The sequence below is a fragment of the Zalophus californianus genome, chromosome 4 (genome assembly GCF_009762305.2).
Source record: "Zalophus californianus isolate mZalCal1 chromosome 4, mZalCal1.pri.v2, whole genome shotgun sequence".
In the NCBI taxonomy this organism is placed as follows: domain Eukaryota; kingdom Metazoa; phylum Chordata; class Mammalia; order Carnivora; family Otariidae; genus Zalophus; species Zalophus californianus.
In genome coordinates this window covers 146,415,399-146,430,609 of record NC_045598.1, presented here as the reverse complement: position 1 = coordinate 146,430,609, position 15,211 = coordinate 146,415,399, and the positions used below count along the sequence as shown (strand labels likewise).

Here is a 15,211-nt window from a genome sequence, read left to right as displayed (position 1 = left end):
CGCCCTCTACATCTGGAGAGGGACTTAAGAATTAGCCGGTGCAGCCTTGTTTTCACACATAAGAACAACACACACCATGGTTTGTCAGGAAATATTGTCCTGGAGTAATTATTACTGGTGCCCCCTTTCATTGTTAAGAGTGTCCTCAATTGGAGAATTAATTATATGGTCACCCAACACGTGAGGAATTTGAGAGTTGATATGTCCTAAGACATGCAGTAGGTTAGTGACAGAACTGGACATGTGGAAAGAAGTTTCACCTCTTCATATATTAATATGCTTTTCCAACAGTTGAGGATGGGATGGTTTCTAGTTTCAAGTTTTATTATAAATATCACTGCAATAATTTGACAAAAATATACATGTCACCACGTCCAGTTTGGAGTCCTAGAGGAGCCCACTAGGATTAGTCTAGCATAGCACATTGAGTCTAAAGTTTCTGGCTGTATTTTATTTTACTCCATTCTAATATTATCTATATCTATCATCTATCAAATTTCTGATTTGAAAATCCAACTTACGTAAAAAGATCTCATGCCAGAAATAAAGTGGTGGCTAAGCACACAGATCCGCAACCAGATGCGTGCTTGGATCCTAGATTCATCAATAGCCAGCTCTGGCTTTAATCTCTCCATCTCTCAGTTTCCTCAGTTGTAAAACAAGGATGATGACAGTAACAGTATTACCTAACTCCTAGGGACTTTTAAAAACTAAATAATGAATCTTGTGTTTATTATATATAAAGCACTTAGACATTGTCTGCAACATAGCAAACATCATGCGTGTGTTTGCTTTTATCATCATCCCATCTGCTACTAATCACTCTTCCATCACTGGCACATCACAGTCCAGCAGTAATAAACCTTGGCCCAGACTTCTGTGGCTTTATGAAACTGCATGTCCTTAAAAGTGTGCATGGCAAAGGCAAAAACCATGGCCTACTGACTGCTGCATCCCAAGTAACTGGTAAGAAAATGGCAATAAGATAGGCACTTAATACATGCTTCTTGAATAAATGAGTAAAAAGATGAGTAAAATAATGAAGCTATTTGTTACATGTCTTTGCTCCAACTTCCTCTTAGAACTTTATCTTCTGAAGCGAGTACCATTAAAATAAATCCCACAAAATGCTGGATCTTTTAGAGAGTTCTTGATTCAGAATTGAAGGAAGAAATATTCTGTATGAAGAGGGCGGCATAGGCACTGACAATAGGGATAGTATCCCAGAGGGAAATTTCCTGTTTTTGTGGTGGTCTGATGCACACATATCTCTGGACTTTTAAAATTTAATTTCCTACATTGCCTGTAATTCTATCATTTGGACAATAACTTAGATTCATAAATATCTTCTTTGAAAGAGTGGAAATACCTATAGGGAGGGTATAGTGTTATTAGTAAAAAGATTCATACATTTTAGCTCATTCCAATTTCATTTTTACTGACACCAGGTAAGATCACTTCCACTGAATTTAATGGAGACTTTGCAGAAATGCGAAGATAAAAGGAGTCATAAATGACTTTGGAGCATGGAGTACTTCATGGAAAGAATGAGGCCTGGAAGTATGTCTCAGAAAGGTTTAGAGCCTGGGGAGCAGGGTAGCATGAGCCGAGAAAGAGATATAAAAGGAAAAGAATATTAAAATAATGTTTTCCTGGTTTCTGGATTTTTTTTTTTTTTTAATCCAGAGCCATGCCTAAACACAAGGAATATAAGAAAACTTCCTTTTTCTGACTTCTTTTTTTCTCATAACTGTATGGACACTGTTCCCTCAGAGAGTTTATGATAGATGTTAAGAATAGCATAGAAACTAATTATATATATGGGCATAAAGGCAAGAACGAGTCATTTATTTAAAAATTCATCTTGAGGGGCGCCTGGGTGACTCAGTTGTTAAGCGCCTGCCGTTAGCTCAGGTCAGGATCCCAGGGTCCTGGGATCGAGCCCCGCATCGGGCTCCCTGCTCGGCGGGAAGCCTGCTTCTCCCTCTCCCACTCCCCCTGCTTGCGTTCCCTCTCTGGCTGTGTCTCTTGATGTCAAATAAATAAAATCTTAAAAAAAAAATTCATCTTGATATAATAAGAGAGAGACATATAACCTAAATGATATGGTCAACTTATCTGTATTAATCAAAAGAGACAGAAGGATATCAAATTCAAAATAACCAATAAGCCAAATATTACTAGACCTTAAGCTTCTTGAGCACAGGGGCTGAGCCTTACTCACCAACAGTTCCCCAAAACCCAGCCCACAGACAACCACATAGACTCTATGGAATGAAGGGATGGATGACTTGGGGTTAGAATCAAGTCAGGGACACAAGAGAGAATATCTCTTCTTTGTTTTACTCTTCTCTTCTCTTTTTCATCTTTCTCTCAGCCTGACTCTGGGCCCTTTTTGCCTTAGCTCTAATGTCTGAGGTAAGAATTAGTTAAAACTTTTCAAGCTAGTTTATGTCAAGGACACAGACTACAAAATTCATAGAATCCAAAAAAGAGGTGAACCAACCAAACCCAAAAAAGGGTCTTCAGAGGCAGGATCCACTCTAGGTTGTGCCATTAAAGACAGCTTCCTTCTCTCCCAGCCTGGCCTTTTGGTTCAGATTTTTGAGAGACTTTTATTGGCTACTGGCACAGTCAATGGTTTGCTTCACTGGATTAGTGGACTTGGACTGGTCTACTTCCTTGGCCCAATCGGTTGTGGGCAGGAAGAGTAGGATCAAGTCACTTTGGGCTGATGGAAGAGTGTTTGATTAGTTTGCTGGGGCTGCTGTAACAAGGCACCACACATTGGGTGGCTTAAACAACAGAAATTGATTTTTTCACATTTCCGAAGGCTAGAAGTCTAAGATCAAGGTGTCATCAGGATTGGCTCTTTCTGAGGACTGTGAGGGTGCGTGGAACACTATTCCTTGGCAATGCCCCTGTGAAGCTGAAAGATCCCAGAGAAGTACGGCTTGTTGACATGGCTAGGGCCAAGAATCATATCTCCAAAAATTCTCCACATTGATCAAGACAGCCTTAACATTCCCCTCAGCTGGTCTTAACTTTAAATAGGTTTCTTCTTTTTTATTTTTCTTCTTGACTATTAGCCTCTAACCTCCCTTTCTTGGAGTAGTTACTTTAGAAAACTTACAGTTTAAAACTCTCTCTGTCCCTTTGAGATGTAAATCATCTCCCAGCTTCTTGCCAATTTTACACTCAGGAATTTGTTTCTTAAAAACATGCCAGCTACCCACTTGAAATGTAATCATCAAAAAAGTTAAGGCACCTATCTCCCGATCTTTGTGAGAGTGTAGGAACCTTAAATAAGCACCAATTAGCAAACACAGAAATCCTAATCACATTGACAAATCTCTAGGCTAAAAGCATTCTCCAGTAGTTTTCCACTACCTCACCCCACACTTTAAAACTCTGGGTTTTTGTTTCAACAATCTCTCTTCCCAGTTGCAATAGTCCTAACTGAAGTATTCCTTGCTTGGTTAACTTCTTCTGGTATATTTTTACTTTGAGAATATGCCAAGGCTAGAAGAAAAGAATAGAGAGAAGGGGCAGTGAGGACATCAACATGAACACATCAGCAGTGACCTGTGTGGAGACATGACCAATAACCAGAGAGAGCCTCTTCTAACTCTTTGACATCACATGAAATACAAACTGTGGAACAGACTGGGGGAAACCATGTGGTTAAATTTCCTAGCAGTCCAGCAGAATGGGAGCTCATGGTTAAGATACATAAGATAAAGTATTCCTTCTCACCTCCACACATTTGCTGATGCTGTTGCTATGGCCATGGTGCCCTGTCAGTGGAGAAATAAGAAAAGGAGGCTCAGATTCAGATAATGGATCAAGAGACCTGAGGATAGGGTGGAGCCTAGGACATCTGAAAAGGAAATGCCAAGAGAAGTCAAGGTTAAGTGACAAGCTAGTTGATGAGAAGTAATAGCTTAGGTACGGGGAGGAAGAGTTGATAAGAGATTGCAGGTAAAATAGATGTTACAATAGGTCTGCTTGCATAGGGCATAGAAAAATAGGGCACAGGGAATCCTGCTTAATTTTGGAAAATGGGATGGATTTGACCTAGAATTATTTTTAACATTCCTGTGCCATAATATCATCATCTTTTTTAAAAAAAAAAAGATTTTATTTGTTTATTTGACAGAGAGAGCACAAGCAGGGGGAGCGATAGGCAGAGGGAGAGGGAGAAGCAGGCTCCCCGCTGAGCAGGGAGCCCGATGTAGGGCTCCATCCCAGGACCCTGGGATCATGACCTGAGCTGAAGGCAGATGCTCAACCAACTGAGCCACCCAGGTGCCCCAATATCATTATCATCTTAATAATGATGCTAATACCTAACAATTACTGATGACTTTCTATAGTCCAAGCCTGTGATTTACACTCCTATTTTCATAATAATAAGAAATTCAGGTAACATAAGACTTAGAGCATTCATGGGACCACTATTCACTCAGTAGCTTTGAATCCTCTCTTTCCCTCACCCTTCTCATTGTATATTAATAAGTCCTGACAATCTCTAAAATAGTGGATTCCAGCCACTTTTTTCCCATCTCTTACAGCCATTATCACCTCCCAAGCCACCTTCATTTCTTCCCTAGGCTATTGCAAGTCTTCCCTCTGGCCTCCCTATTTCCACACTTGTCTTTCTACGACCTATTCTCCAAGGAGGAACATGAATAATTCCTTTCTTTAATGTATATTAATCATATTACTCAACTGTTTAAAATCCTCCAGTGACTTCCCATCACCCTTAGACTAAAATCACAATTCCTCACTGTGACATGATCTGCCTTCTGGCCACGTCTACAATCACATTTCAGATCTCTACCTCAGGATAGTCTCGTTTGCTACGTCCTCTGCACAGAATGTGTTTCATCAGCCTTTTTTGCCTCCTTACCATTCAGCCCTCAACTTAAAGAGACCAGCCTTCCCTAACAATCCTAGCCAAAGAACCCAGTCACTCTTTATTTCATTGCTCTTTCATTAATATATTTCTGTCTGAAATTCTTATTATTTGTTTAATTATTTATTTTCTCTCCTCCCTGCCCGGAGAACCCAATGAATACACAGATTCTCTTTGTCTCTTGTTCACTGATATATATATCCCCACTATCAGAGTGGAGCCCAAGCCACTCAACTGAGGCTATTCATTGAGAAAACAAAGGATAATGGAAGTCAAGAAAGGTTTCGAATGACTGCCAAGTTTATGCTATTGAAATCATGCTTTAATCCTTTATAATAGATCCCTATTTTATATTTCATTTCCAAATATGTTAGCATGGGATTTGAGGCTAACTCTGACCTTGCTCCTACTGAGCCATCTAGCTTCATTTCTCAACAATTGTCTCTTGTCTCTCGCCTGCTCCTATATGTTAGCCATATGCACACAGAACTTATACTTCCTCTAAAGTGCCGTGCACTTTCTGCTTGGGATGCCCTCACACTTGGCTTGCCCAAAATACTATTTTTCTCTTTCTTAACCTTGATAAGTTTTATACATTTTATAATCTCATCTCAAGTGTAATCTCCAGGAAGACTTTCCTCACTTCTTCCCTTTTCGCTTTCAAGGTTAGTTGTGACTCTGACACTTGTGTAACTGATGTCCATAAGCACTCAAGCCTTACCATTACAGTGCATACCAGTCCAGCCTCCCTTTGCCAGAAGCCTTCTCCCGCTCCGCTTGCTCACACACACAGCAGGTGAACAAGGCTGGGAAATTAATGTTTTAGCCCCACTTGTCTGAGGCGTGTGATCCACACTGTTTCCCTGTGTTCCCTGGCAGGTGTAATCCCAGTGGCTCACAGTGGCACCTTGCTTTATCTTGTGTCCTTCTTTCTCACTTCCCCACTTCCCTACGGTGTCTTCTTCAACCCCCAAATAAATTATTTTTACTTGAATCCTTGTGTTAGGTTTGTTTCTTGGGGAAACAAGACTAGGAGAGCTTCTTATAGAACTCACCACAGTGTATTATAATTATTCATTTGCTTTTGACCTTGCTAGAGCGCTTTTGAGAGCTGGGATTGCATTTTGTATCTGTATTCTCTACACTTAGCAGAAAGTATGCATCTAGCAAGCATGCAGTAAATGTTCACCCAATCAGTGAACAGTGCTCAGAACCTGCTGAGCTGAACTAGAAAATAGGATTTCTTAATCTCGGAAGGAAGGAGACAGATATTTCTCACATGGTTTGGTTTTGAGGATGCTTTTCAGTTTCTTGAGGTTTCTGCAATATAATTCTGTTAGTAGAGATTTGTAGAACAGTTTTTTCCCAACTCTGATTTTGTTCATTCCTTTGTACTGATTATTCATAATATAAAATTTAGCCTCTCTCAGTGTCCTGGGTTGCTCTTCAGAAATGAACAAATATGCTGAGATTAATGTCAGAAAGTCCATTTCCTATAATGTAGAGCACAGCCACTGCTTCAGGGTTGTGAATTTTGCATTTCCTTTTAATTCTGGGAAATCATGCCTCTCTTCTTTTTTTGAATTTTGGCTATTGTGATCTAAATCAACTCAGAAAAAATTTCATAGAGAAAAACTATGTTCTTACATATGGTAGCAATTTTAGACTTTATTCTTTTTAGATATTACCAGTCACTATGCACAGAGATTAGTTACTGCCAGCAACAACATAGCATCTCTTAAAAAAAAATCTAAAATAAAAAAAATCCAAGAAAATGGGTGCTCCTGGGTGGTTTAGTCGGTTGAGCCTCTGACTCTTGATTTCAGCTCAGATCATGATCTAGGGGTCCTGGGATGCAGCCCAGCAATGGGCTCCCACTCAGTGGAGAGTCTGCTTGTCTCTGCTCCCTCCTCCTGTTTGCACATGTGCACTAGCAGTCTCTCCTCCTGTTTGCACATGTGCACTAGCAGTCTCTCTCGCTCTCTCTCAAGTAGATAAATAAATCTTTAAAAAGAAAATCCAAGAAAATGGTTTATTCAGTTGTCCATTGGAGAAATATTTTATTTTATTTGTTTATTTTTAAAGATTTTATTTATTTATTTGACAGAGAGAAACAGCTAGAGAGGGAACACAGCTAGAGAGAGGGAGAAGCAAGCTTCCCACCAAGCAGGCTTGATCCCAGGACCCCGGGATCGTGACCTGAGCCAAAGGCAGATGCTTAACAACTGAACCACCCAGGTGCCCCAGAAATATTTTTTAAATTACTATTTGTTCTCTTCTGGTGATAAACTCAAATTGCATTCTATAGGGATCAAAACTAGATCTGTGCTAGAAGAGATTAACCTGTTTGATTCCCTCTGTGTTTCAACACTCACCTTCCCTTTCTCTGGTGCCCTGTTCTTTGATGATTCCAGTTTCTTATGATTATATATTTAAAGTAGTTTTGAAATTTCCAAATAAAATTTCTTTGCTATATTCCTAACTCCACTCTAGACTTTGCAACTGTTGTTTAGGAAATACTCAGTGTCCCCCTCGCTCAGCACAAAGAGTAAACATTCTTATTCTGTTGATATTGGACTTGACTAAGTGCCTTGCCTTGGAATATCAGTGAATGTGATCCATCCCTTACCCAGTCAGAGGCTTTGCAGGGGCTCCGTGGTTTGGCTCACTTGGTCTCTTTGATTACTGTCTTTGTCCTGAGAAGGTGGGAAGGTAGTGCCCCAGAGGTTGCTGCCCTTTGACCTGGGTTCCAGAATGGGAGATGAAGGAAGCCAACCTAGACATGTTCTTTAAAGTGGAGCCACCACAGCCCACCCACAGATCTGTGAATGAGATGTGAGTTTATGTTGGCAGCCAGTGAAATATTGGGGAGATTGTTTATTATGCAGCATCATCACCTCAAAGCAGACAAATGCAGCAAATGTCCATGCAAATAAGTCAGTTAACATTTTAATATTCCAAGGTTGGTTTAATATTTAGCAAGTTTATCATCTATATTCATTATGAATCATAGAATTCAAAAATTAATGTCATAAAACAACACTAATAAACATAAATGCAGCACTTTGAAAGATGCCAGTGAGTTTTCATTTTGTATTTCTTTCTTTTTGAAGTCCAGGCTATTCTGTTTGTCTATTTATACATTCTAATACTTCCAAATGGAGCTAAATAATTTTTCCAAAAGTATTACAACTTTAAAAAATAATTAGCTCTTTGGCTATTTTTACCAGAGGGCTTATGAGAATAATGTGGGCATTCAAGGCATGTAGACTACATGCTCTGGGAGGGACCAGAAAATTTACCTTTCCTTGTATTCACAGCTTTTGCATTGTGACGAACACACTGGAGGTGATGTGAAAGCACGTGATTAAATTTAACTGCAACGCCTTGACACTATTCTACTAGGAATACTCTGTTAACCCCTCGCGTTGCAAAAACCCTATAGTAGAACAACTTGATTGTAGGGCTTCCAGATAACAGTTCTCTGACTCAGCTGTGCTTTCCTTTCAAAGCATCAAAAATTATTATTAAGGCTTTTATTTATTCATAAAACAAATATATTTTGATCGTCAACCTAGCTTGGGTACCTGTGTCCTAACCCCAAGAAGCGCATAGTCAAGGTGAATACAAAATACTCATACAAAGCAGGAGAAAGGTAAGAGCTGTCTTACCTCATCATTGAGGACAGTGCATCTTGTTTCCTTTCCAGGCCCGGAGAGAGAATCAATGGCATGGTAATTATGCTCCTTATTCAGAAAAAAAGAGTTTTCAGTGCATAGCTTGATTCTGCTCAAGCTAATTCTGATTCTAATTTTTCTTGACCATTCATCACCATTTTAGCTTCTAGCAACGGTGCCAGTAATGTTAACATCTGCTTGAAGAAAGGATATGAAAATGTTCTATTGAATTATGAAATATTAGCACATTTTCCCAAGATATTCAATTTTGGGATATGTGCCTGCAGTGTTTATTTCTCATTGAAGGACAAGGCTCTTTGCTTGTTTCAGACCTCACTTCAGTGGACTTGATCAGGAAAATAATCCTGATAGCTAATGCAAGATCGAATTTTATATTTTCCTGCTGACAAAAGACCTCCGAAGTTGAATTCTAACACTCCTGAGACCTTGTTAATTCTAAGAGGGAAGTCCTTATAAGACTTATTCCATTACAGAAATCAGCAAACTATGGTTTGCTGGCAAAATACACCTACTGCAGGCTTTTTTTTTTTTTTAGGTATAATTGACCTATGTCATTATATTTGTTCCAAGTGTACAACATAATGATTTGATATTTGTATATATTGCAAAATGATCACCACAGTAAGTCTAGTTAACATCTGGCCATTGTCCGTTTTTGTAAGTAAAGTTTTATTGGAACATGACTATATTTATTAGTTTATGTATTGCCTACCAGAGAAACAATATGGCCTGCAAACCTAAAATTATTTCCATGTGGCCCATTATAGAAAAATGTTCCAACTCCTCTATAAGCTGTATCATGATCAGTGACAGGCTATGATTTTTTTGTAGTATTATCTGAAATCTGAGTTAGGCAAATCCCCTGTCGCCCACATCCCCTGAATTGGATCTGAATTACTAAGGCTTTAGAAGTAAAATAATACATTTATTTGAAAGGCCTTTTGTTAAGAGATGAGAGGACTTTTGTCATGTCGTTTATTCATTCCTTCAGCACACCAGAAAGTGTCAGGTCTTTTTATTTCCACTCTGGAAATCTTTTGTTTGTTCATTTGTTTGTTTACTTGAGAGAGAGAGAGAGAGAGAGCACGCGCGCAGGGGTGGGTAGCAGAGGGGCAGGGAGAGGGAGGAGAAAAGAGACTCAAGTAGACTCCATGCTAAGCCTGGAGCCCCAAGAGGGGCTCAATTTCACCACCCTGAGATTGTGACCTGAGCTGAAACCAAGAATTGGGAACTTAACTAACTGAGCCACCGGGGTGTCCCTCCACTCTGGAAATCTGGATGGAAAATGTGTGTTTATGTATTAAAGAAAAATGTTAGTGTATGTTGGGTGGCAGGAGGATGGAAAACATTTTCAAATAATGATGAGCCTCTTGTATTACCTTTAAATATTTTCAGGACATCCTTTCTAAATGTATGGTAAATGTGGATAAACAAGGAAGAAACAGGAAGAATATTGCATTTCTTTTAAAAAACGCTACAACGTATTCCTTTACTCTTCCAAAATAGTCCTCCTGCACATTCTGATTTTAGTGGGTTTCTATAATATCTACTGATGCCTTCTATCTGTGCATTAAAGCACGTATTATCCTTACAGAGACAATTAGCAATTGTCCAGATTATTTATGTTAGTCAGTCTGAAAAGAGAGTAAGAGTGATTTTTGACTCGCTGTTCGCTCATGTCCTTGTATTTATAAGATGCTGTCATGATTACTTGAAAAATACACAAAGTGAACCACATCTGTTGGTTTTGAGCCAGCACAGTTGGAAGTTCCTTAGTTTATGTACTAAACTTTTTATATGGGCATGATTTTTAGTTGCCTATTCTGTCTGTATGTATGCAAATCACAGTGTTATTTATAAGTAAGTAAATAATCATTTCTAAGACAACATCTGCACTACTGTCTGATTATTAAACACCTGCAAAGTCAGCTTGCTCTGAATTGAAGGCCATACACTGCTTGAATCAGACCACAGCTTGAAATAAATTTCAACCTTTTGTGTGCTTATTGATCTCAATCTTAATTTGAGACATTTATTTATTGGTGATTAGTCTTAGATACGCCTTTTATTTAAGAATATTTTTGGATCTTCCAAATATAAAAATCTGATGTGATGAGAACTAAAGAAAGATAGAAATTTTAATTCCCAATCCCATGTCACTTACCAAGTATGTGATCTTGTGACCGTGTGACTTAACTTCTCAGTTCCTCTTCCTTCATCTGTGAAGTAGGGATCACAGCACTTATCTTGTAGGGATTTTCTGAGGGTTAAGTAAGAAAATGTATGTAAGCATCATGCACACTTCCTGATGCCCAGTTAGGTTGCGATAATTATTTGTTCTCTTTCTCTACATTTCTGTTGTGCATTCTGAAGCATAACTGCCCTTTCCTCCAGCCCATCCAAAAATATCAGAAAATGGTTTTTTTTAGAGACAGAAAGAGGATGCTTGAGGAGGTTCTAAGCTATGCCTAGAACTATTAGAATTAACTATTCTTCAAACTCATAATAATTTCTTTTGGGAAATAATGAAAATCAGCAGGAAAATACGACTGGAGGTAGAAGTTACACATTTCAATATTTAAATTTTTTTTAATTTAATTTTATTATGTTATGTTAGTCACCATACAGTACATCATTAGTGTTTGATGTAGTGTTCCATGATTCATTGTTTGTACATAACACCCAGTGCTCCATGCAATAGGTACATGTATTGCATCAATATTTGAATGTCTTGTAGGTAAAAGGATGGAGCTGTGGATAAATTATTTTTGAAACTACTTATGCCACAAATGTAATGCCATACAGTAACATACCATATAGCTAAAGATTTTGTCAGACATGAAAACACAATTTTAAAATTATATTGATTTTAGTTTTATCTCTAGCATTAATATTTCTGCCAACCAAATAAGTTGCAAAAATGTTGATAACAGGAAATTGGACTAAAGTGAATTTATAATACATTAAAAGTTATTTCAGTTCAGTATCTGTAGGGTTTAATGAAATCAATTTTACTTAATCCATCTCCTGTATTTATTTCTTGAACAACCACTAGCCAATTATAGTGAAATCTTTATTGCTGCTCTTCTAACTCCTCTGTTGGTCATTCTTCTATTGGTGGTGCTACCACACCTATCTCAATTTATTAATTTTTTCCCCTCCAGTCAATGCTGACCTCTATTCATTAGCGGCAAACGTCTGTGGACTTGAAAACAAAAAAGCTGGGTTCTCATCTTTCCTTTGCCACCAGTCATATAGCTGGAGAAATCACTGATATTTTCCAAACCTCCAATTCCCTCTTTTGTTGGGCCCTTAAGGATTCAGAGAGTTGTGGATTAGTTGAAGAAATACTGGACCAAAAGTCAGCTGTTGTGAAATGTAGCGTTGTGTGACCTTACGCAAATTAATTAATCCAGCTGGACTTCAGTTCTCTCATTTGCAAACTTTCCTGCAAGTACTTCCCCATAGTTACTGGTGCCATCTACGTTCCTAACAACTGAGTATCAGGTCTATAAATGATCCACGCCAAACAGGTAGACTGCCCTGACTGGTCAAGGCAGTTTCCTTTGTTTAAAGGGTTGTATGTCATTTGCTCAGCCTAGTCTGGGCATCTTTAGCAACATCATACTTAAAACAAAATTTTTTAATATAAGTATAATTGACACAATGTTACATGAGTTTCAGGTGTACAACATACATTATAGGAGGCTCAGCACAAGTGTAGCTACCCTCTGTCACCATATAATGCTAGTACCATATCATTGACTATATTCCCTATGCTGTGCCTTTTATTCCATGACTTCATTCTATAACTGGAAGCCTGTGTCTCCCATTTCCCTTTACCCATACAAACATTTCTATATTTTTTCTAACACATATTAGTTTTAAATTGTTCTATTAGTAAATACTATTAATTTTCCCTATCACCTAGTTCTATTGATTGATTTATGAGGGGGGGGAAGAAAGTGGGGGAAAGAGAGAATTCCAAGCAGACTCCATGCCCAGTGTGGAACCAACATGGGGCTCCATCTCATGACTCTGAGATCACGACTTGAGCCAAAATCAAGAGTCAGATGCTTGACTGACTGAGCCACCCAGGCACCCCTCTTTGTTTAATTTTTTATTTTGTTTTATTTGAGTGTAGTTGACACACAGACTGTTACATTAGTGTCAGGCGTACAGCATAGTGATTGGACAAGCTTCTACTTATGCTCTGCTCACCAAAGTTGTAGCTGCCATCTGTACCCATACAATGCTACTACAATATCATTAACTATATTCCTTATGCTGTGCCTTTTATTCCCATGACTTACTCATTCCATAACTGGAAGCCTGTGTCTCCCACACCCCTTCACCCATTTTGCCCAACTCCCACACCCCTCCACTCTGGCAACCATTCATTTATTCTCTCTATTTAAAGGTCTGATTCTGCTTTATGTCTATTCTTTTTCTTAAGATTCCACTTATGAGTGAAATCATACAGTATTTGTCTTTCTCAGCCTGACTTATTTCACTTAGCATAATACCTTCTACGTCCATCCATGTTGTCACAAATGTCATGATCTCATCTTTCTTATGGCTGCCTCATATTCCATTGTACATATATCAGACAAGTTTTATGATGGCAAAATAAGAAATTGACAATAATCAAACCACACTCTGAAATGAGAGTTATATGCATTTGCTATACAAGAAACAAAAAAATTCATAGCAAGTGATTACAAATACATTTAATGAGATTCTGTCAAAATTCTTGACCTCTTCTCTAAAAAAGTCTGTTTTCTGTTGAGTATGGAGCTGTATTTTCCTGGCATCTTTATTCATTGATCCATTTTCCTCCCTCTGCCACACTGCCCTTCCCCATGTCAGTCCACGTTGCAGTGCTTTTTCCCATTGTGCTAAATTTCTAAATATCACTTGTAGAGGAGTTCTTGGCTTCTCTGCAATTGCTCAATGGTTAGATTTTCATAAGAAATTGCTTACCAAATGACTCATTAAAGATGTTTGCTTTTGCCTATATTTTGTAAAAGATTTTGTATCTCTGAGAATTCTGGCTGATGTTTTCTGTTATGTCTTGTGTATCTCTACCAATTTACAGCAGGATTTGGGGAGAATACCATCCCTCCCTCCATTTGGTTGCAAGAGAACTTATAGATGAAAACATATCTGCAGTCACTCCTTCACTGGGAGAGTAATGACCTCATGGTCATCCTTAGGAGATAGCCTTCCCTGATTGCAGTGGCCTGAGATTTTTTCTATATACTCTCACATTATATATGTTGTTGTATAGGTGTAAATTAGTTTCCATAAATGCTGGTCAGTTCTACTTCTTGGGCAGAGATTAAGTCCACATCCCCAGCCAACTCCCATACTGGTCTCTTACACTCTGAGTCATTATACATCTGCCAACTTACACCTATAGCTATGCATCTAATTGCCTCAGGGCCAAGTACCAGAAAACCAGGGAGAGCCCCTGTGCCTCAGAGCCTACTGAAATTACCCAAACTAGCCAACCCAAAGCCTGCTTATTCTGCCTCACTTGTTTCTTCCCACAGAAAGCACAATAAAGGTGCTTGCATATAGTTCTCCTCTCTCTCTCTGCCTCTTGACCAAACCCCAGTGGTCTTGCATGGTGTGTTGTGTTCTCCCTAGGGCACTGTGACATTTTCTGGTTTCTCTCTCTTGAGCTGCACCTGGCTTCACCATACTTCATCCAAGGTAATATGGTTAAAACAATAGGTCATATATATTTCAAGTTTTCTCAAAGATTATACTTCTTGGGAGCAAGATGGCGGAGGAGTAGGAGACCTAGATTTCGTCTGGTCTCAGGAATTCAGCTGAATAGGGATCAAACCATTCTGAACACCTACGAACTCAACAGGAGATCGAAGAGGAGAGTAGCAACAACTCTCTGAACAGAGAAGCGACCACTTACTGGAAGGTAGGACGTGCGGAGAAGTGAATCCGAGGTGATATTCGGGAGGATAGATGGCGGGGGAGGGGCCTCCGTCGGCCGCTTCTGGCAAGTGCTAGAGCCGCGGAGCACAAAATCGGACCTTTTAGAAGCCGGCTCCGCTGAGGGATGTCGCTCCAGTGGCTAAGCGGGGGTGGAACCCTCGCGGGACAGTGGGGTCTCAGGACCCTCAGGGTCACAGAAAGACCGGGGGAGCCTGAGTGCGCCAGAGCTCCCAGGTATCGGAGCGGGGAAGCCAGCTGCAGAGACGGAGCTGAGGCGCGGGCTCTCAGCTCGGGGTTGCCATAAACTGTGATCCGCGGCCCAGTCGGGCCACTGCTCCTGCAGCAGGGACCCAACAGGTGGCAGATCCGGGGAGACTCCCCTTCCTTCCCGGGGCGGAGCAGCGCGGGAACGCACCGCAGGGATCTGCTGGGTTTGGAGACTCCACACGGGGTCGGGTGCCAGAGATACAAACGCTCGGTCACAGGCTGGGTGAGCACGGAGAGCGGCAGGAGACCAGGGACAAGGGAGTGACTGCTTTTCTCTGGGGGCGCACTGAGGAGCGGGGCCCTGATTTCTCAGCTCCTCCGGGTGGAGATTGGGAGGCCACCATTTTTGCCCTGGTCCTCCAAGGCTGTA

At 39.9% G+C, this 15,211-nt stretch overlaps 1 long non-coding RNA gene across 1 annotated transcript in view; it reads right to left on the bottom strand.

Annotated features, from left to right (window-relative positions):
* Positions 1-15,211, bottom strand: part of LOC113934970 — a 235,949-nt gene that overhangs the window by 77,275 nt on the left and 143,463 nt on the right. Inside the window, exons 6-7 of the long non-coding RNA XR_003523845.2 lie at positions 10,781-10,876; positions 8,590-8,664 (exon numbers count right to left, since the gene is read on the bottom strand). This is a non-coding gene — a long non-coding RNA (uncharacterized LOC113934970). The remainder of the gene's footprint in view (positions 1-8,589; positions 8,665-10,780; positions 10,877-15,211) is intronic.